The 6,655-nt window shown below is 40.9% G+C and overlaps 1 pseudogene; it reads left to right on the forward strand.

Moving 5' to 3' along the window:
* Positions 1–3,664: 3,664 nt before the first annotated feature.
* On the forward strand, positions 3,665–3,782 carry LOC124790443 (annotated as a pseudogene).
* The last annotated feature ends 2,873 nt before the right edge of the window (positions 3,783–6,655 follow it).

Genomic DNA, 6,655 nt, shown 5'->3' on the forward strand with positions numbered 1-6,655 from the left:
ACGGTCCATTTTAACTCCGGTAATGTATCCCGAAGCAAATACCGTCCGCAGTGGCGGAATGTTATGTGATACCACGTACTTATACGATTGTGGCTATTACAGCGGTATCTATCACAAAGCGAAAAAGTGGTCAAACTAAAACATTCATATTTCTTTACGTATTGCACGAATATGTAATAAAAAAAGGGGTTTCATATTTTAAAAAATGGCAGTTGACCTATGGCAGCACCATCTAGCGGGCCAACCATAGCGCCATCTGGTTTACCCCTTCATGCTAGACAAGTTTCGTTGTTTGTAGTTTTTTTCGTTTGATGCTTATTTCATGAGATATTTGGCCCGGTCACTATCAATGGACCACCCTGTATATCGTTGAAGCAATGAGGGAAAAAAGGGTAGATTCAAGAGTGGGATTAAAATTCAGAGTGACAAAATATCGATGATAAAATTCACTGATGAAATTGCTATCCTCAATGAAGGTGAAGATGAATTGCAAGATTTGTTGAATGGAGTGAACATAATAATGTGTACAGAATATGCATTCTGAGTAACTTAATGATCTCGAAATAGGTGAAGATAAGAAATCCTTCAATCATGCAAGCAAAATAAACCACGATGGACGAAGCAAGGAGGATATAAAAAACAGATAAACACAAACAAAGAGGCCATTACTGGCTAAGAGAAGTCCACTGGTATCTAACATAGGCCTTAATTTGATGGAGAAATTTCTGAGAATGTACGTTGGTAGCACAGCGCCATATGGTACTGAATCATGAACTGTAGGAAAACTGGAACAGAACAGAACAAAAGCACTTAAGATGATGTGCTACAAAAGAATGTAGAAAATTATTTGGACAGATAAGGTAAGGAATAAGGACATTCTCCATAGAACCGGAGAGGAAAGGAATATATGGACAACACTAATGAGAGGAATGGACAAGATGGGAGGATGTTAAGACCTCAGGGAATACTTTCCCTCGTACTAGTCGAAATTAAGAGATGAAATCATGGTTGTCACCATCAAACTGCCCCCTTTCTTTGCTCATCTCCTCCTCCCCCTCTCTCTGTCCATCGCCTCAACATGGAATTTTTTTTATGGGAGAAGTAGTAACTCCTAGCTCAAGAAAACCGACAACAGCCGGGAGAAGGATGTACAATAGGCCCCCAAGCCTTCCGTATCCTATCCAATGACGCTAATGGCAGAGGATGACATGGCGATCGGTCGGTTCCCATTGATCCTTCAGGGCCATAACGCGGAGTTCAGCAGCAGATAAATTAGTAATTGAGATTAGTAGTAGATTTCGATTCATTCTTAGGATGTTGGGAAAATGCAGACAGGCTGCAAAGGACATTCTATACAAAACGCTGGTGCGTTCCATCCTAGAAAATTACTATCGCCTGTTGGACCTGTATCAGATAGGTCTAACAGAGTATATCGAATGTATTACAAAGAAGAGCTTGTTTAATGTATGGGAAAGCATCACGGAAATGCTGTAAATCTTGGACTGGATGACATCTGATGTGATTCCACGAAAGACTGCATAAATATTCAAGATTTCGGAGTCGATGTTTAGTGAAGAATATCCTGCAGTCCTGTACGCGTGTCTCATGTAGGGACCACGATGACACTATTGGACTCATTACAGCAGGCGAAGAAACAGCATCAGTGATTCTTCCCACACTCCATACACAGTTGGAACGGATGTAAAGAGAAGAACACTCTTCCACACACTTCTTAGAGGTTTGTAGAGTGTAGATGCAATGTAGATGTAGACTGAAGTTGTAGAAATGGCTGAGAGACGTCTCTATCACCTAAGCAAAGATTATGTGTACGTTAATGTCATAACATATTACCAGACTATGGCAGGATAGCGAAGTGGCTATGTGTCTGAGACCAGACGCAAAGCTGTGGGGTTTATTCTTCAGATAGCCCTAGGATTTTTCCCAACATTTAATTACTTCGTTCACCTCCGGAAGTGATTTATCTGAGAAAAATGCCGAGTTTCAGCGTGGTTCGGAGTCCAAGTTAAACTGTAGGTCGTACTGTAACTGGCTTGTAATACATTTCAGAGATTGGAAGGAGGCACAGGCGTATCTCGTCCAACAGGGTATGGATAACACTGCTATGTTCAACCCAAAGGTCAGCCTGAGCACAGCGTTACTGCTCAACAATGTGGAAGAGTTGATTTCCGGCGTTTCCCGCTTACTTATTAATCTGCATTATAATTAGATAGGGCCACGAATGAAATATGTTCGGGTACAGTTAGTTTCCAATTATTATCCATGTCATTCCCTTCAAGTCCTCCACCAAATCCCTAGAAGTACTAATAAAAAACTAAACTTCTTCCGAACAGGCCATTGAGGCCCAAAGGTACTGACCGGCCGCCGTGTCATCATCAACCCATAGGTGTCACTGGATGCGGATATGGATGGGCATGTGGTCAGCACACCGCTCTAAGCGGAGCTGCTACTTCTCAATCAAGTAGCTCCTCAGTTTGCCTCACAAGGACTGAGTGCACCCTGCTTACCAACAGCGCTCGGCAGACCGGATGGTCACCCATCCAAGTACTAGCCCAGCCCAACAGCGCTTAAATTCGGTGATCTGACAAGAATCGGTGTTACCAATGCGGCAAGGTCATTGGCAGAAGTACTAATGATGTCTTAAATAAATAGTATTTTTTCCAGTTAGAATATCATAAACATATGAACATTGCCTGAAATTGGTTTTGGCGTTACAGAGTTATGCTTACATGTCTGCTCTCCCATGTTTTGAATGACTTACAACTTCCTTCTTATGTAGTGGAACGCGTCTGTATTTCCAAATACAGTAATTATACAGCCAACTGGATGCAAATAACTGTTTTGTATGTCCTGGCAGATTAAAACCGTGTGTCAGACCAAGACTCGAACTCGTGACCGTTGCCTTTCGCGGGCAAGTGCTCTACCGACTGAGATACCCAAGCACGACTCGCAACCCGTTCTCACAAATTCGATTCCGCCAGTACCTCGTCTCCTACCTTCCAAACTTCACAGAAGCTCTTCTGCGAAACTGCGAGACTAGCAAGACTAGTACTCACGGAAGAAAGGATGTATCGGGCGCGGACAGTGTCATGTGCCCACTTGAAACGTTGTAACAGAAATAACTGGAAAAAACAGGCGGTGCAACTTATTTTGTTTTCGTGGCAGCACGGGGCCGATAAGTGTCATATTTTCCCTAGCAAGACATACATGACAAAGGCTGGAACGTGTTTTATTTTATTTTTGACTTGAGCATAGCTGTTCTATAAATTCTGACAATTGCTTTCCCGCAGTGCAATTTTAAGTAAGTATCCTTTGTACGGCACAACATTTGTCATGTTGGTTAATGTGTTTTTGTCATACTTAATTTTCTATGTATGATTTTATAGTCCACAGGCCCCAAAATTGCGTTTCCTGTTTAAAATACATAAAAGTCACCATGCGATACGTCCAGTTGTGGACAGTATGAACAGTGCATATCAAGAGTTAGCGAGGTTTCTTCACGATAAAATTAAAAAAAGCCTTTGTTTTTTGAAATAATTATTCTGTCGTCGATAGTCAAAATCTAGTTAAGTAAAATAAAAGCTCTGAAGTGTGATAAAGATACTAAATTGTTATCATTAGATATTACGAACCCTTATAGTAATTTGCCAACGGCCTTGCCGCAGTGGTAACACCGGTTCCCGTCAGATCACCGAAGTTAAGCGCTGTCGGGTTGGGCTAGCACTTGGTTGGGTGACCATCCGATCTGCCGAGCACTGATGGCATGCGGGGTTCACTCTGCTCTAACGAGGCAAACTGAGGAGCTACTTGATTGAGAAGTAGCGGCTTCGGTCTCGCAAACTGACTTACGGCCGGGAGAGTGGTGTGCTGACCACATGCCCCTCCATATCCGCATCCAGTGACGCCTGTGGCTGAGGATGATACGCCGGCAGGGCGGTACCGTTGAGACTTCCAAGGTCAGTGCGGACGGAGTTTGTACTAACGTACCTGTTCAAACAACGATTGACATTGTTGAAAAAACCTACGTACTTTTAAAAAAAATATTTCTGACGCGCTAATCACTGACCTAATTCGTTTGCTAAGAATAGTAGTGAAATACAACTATTCTGTTTTCAGTGGCAAACTATACCATCAGCCTGACGGCCTGGCAATGGATAATAACGGCCTGGCAGTGGATAATCCACTGGCAGGCATCTTGACTGATATTTTCATCAATTCACTGGAAGAGTGCTGCTGATCTGGGTATTTTGTCATATGCTCGGCATGTAGACGATATTTTGATAGAATGCAGTGGTTCCCAGGAAGGAATTCAGCGTTTGTTTGTAATTTTCAATAGTCTTCACGAAAAAAATCAGCTTAATTACATGGATCTCAGTACTGCTATTGACAATGACAGACTTTCTTTCGGTATTTTTCGAAAAGCAACTAATATAGATGTAATTGTACCCGCTAGTTCCGTGCATCCTTATTACCATAAAAAATCATTTTTCCATTCACCTTTTCATCCAGCAATTTCTGTGCCTTTTGTCGCCTGACAAGCTCAATGAAGTGATGAATATAATAAAAACTATTGCAGTTAATAGCGGCCATGATCCCTCGACAGTTGACAAGAGCTTCAGAGTTAAAACTGACGCTAAAGTGGCCACTTTAGCATGAGTGCTGTTTCTGACAGTAACAAGTACAAAAACGTTTTCTTGATTCCATTCCTACGCCCCATTTCTTATAAAAGTTGTCGTCTTATTAAAAAATACGTATGCAAAAAAATGGTTCAAATGGCTCTGAGCACTATGGGACTCAACTGCTGTAGTCATCAGTCCCCTAGAACTTAGAACTACTTAAACCTAACTAACCTAAGGACATCACACACACCCATGCCCGAAGCGGGATTCGAACCTGCGACCGTAGCAGCAGCGCAGCTCCGGATTGGAGCGCCTAGAACCGCACAGAATACGTATGCAATGGTACTTTTTCCACTAACAATAAACTGCAAAAAAATCTTATTCACGATCTCAAGTTCACAGTTGCTCCTATACACAATTCAGGAGCGTATAAAATCACTTGTGATACTTGGCCCGTTTATTATATGGGAGAAACTGAAACATCTTTCAGTGTCAGGTACAAAGAACATTATTGGGAAAAAGAGGAACTAATGTCTATAATTCCACTTCTGCTGATATTCTGTTAATTTCCGGTCACAAACCGAAAGGTGTTGACGAAATTTACATTTTACATAGAGAAAAGAAAGATCATAGGCTCGACGTGCACGAAGAGCTGGAGATTTTCAAGCTTCTTTCTAAGAAAAACATCATTTTCTTCAGATATCTTACATATATACTACTACTATTACCTTCATTTAGATATTTTTTTGGATTGTACAGCTGTTTGTATAAATTTTCTGTGTTATTCTGTCCTTTACGTAATAGTAATTTCTATAATTTGACTACTGTGTATTTTCAAAAATACATTAAGCTCTCTTCTTTCGTAATTTGTTTTTATAATTAACGGTCGTTTTTCCAATTATTTCTGTTATAATGTTTCAAATGGGCACATGTCACTATCCGCGTCCGATAGGCGGCGCAACTTGTGTTATTTTTATGGCAGCAAAGTAAGCCACTGGGCCGGTCAGTCTGATGTTGTTCATAGCTAGGCATACGTCCAAAGCTAGAAAGTTATTTTATTTTTGACTTGAGCATAGCTACTGAAATTCCGACCATTACTTTCTCGCATTGTGATTTTACGTAAATAACCTCTATACGCCTTGACTATTGTCATCTTGGTTTATGTGTTTTTTTTGTCATACTTAATTTTCTATGTATTATTTTATAGGGTGTCTCAATATTTCATTCTGATGAAGACACCCTTAGCAGGTGTCGAAACCTAGGTCAATGTACCGAACAGTTATATGCATCCGGTTGGCTGTATAATTCGTATGTTTGGAAATCTCAAACGATTGCTGAAAAAACAGCCGTGTTTAAAACTGGATGTGTATTTAGTTTAGTTGAAATTTCTCCAGGCGTTCCATAGATATGCTTCTCTATCCCAGGCCCTTTCCCTTGAGTGTTCCATTGATCCATAGCATTTATTGTCTATGTAGCAAGTTCTGTATACCGAGTTCGACTGAAAGTACATGATGCTCTACATGGTACTTTTCTCTACCGCCACCTAACAACTAGGGAAGGAATGTCGTAAAAATTCTCACTAATCAGCCCAAAACCCCGAAAACTTACGGATTCGATATTAATTAAGTTCGTTTCAGAATTTTTTAAACATTTTTCCAGATAGACGTCACGTTTAAATCAAGTTTGGATGAAGTTCATCTATGCCTTCAACAGTTACTCTTAAATTTCATCACGTTGCCTCTCTAGCCCTACTATCTATGAGTGTCTTACTCCTGCGGTAAGTGTCTCCTGGTGCTACGTCATGTACAACGTGATAACGTCATGATATTACAAGCTTTCAGGGATGATGGAGAAGGGTAAATGAATCATTATCAATATGAGGTAATGGACTGTGGTCCAGAAACGACCAAGTCGAAAGTTACCAGCGAAAATCATTTTGATACCTCTGACGGTGGAATACATGTACCAGTACTGTTGTTGGTAAGATTGTTGGATAAGCAACTTTCAGAAGTGGTAGC

The sequence above is a fragment of the Schistocerca piceifrons genome, chromosome 3 (genome assembly GCF_021461385.2).
Source record: "Schistocerca piceifrons isolate TAMUIC-IGC-003096 chromosome 3, iqSchPice1.1, whole genome shotgun sequence".
NCBI lineage: Eukaryota > Metazoa > Arthropoda > Insecta > Orthoptera > Acrididae > Schistocerca > Schistocerca piceifrons.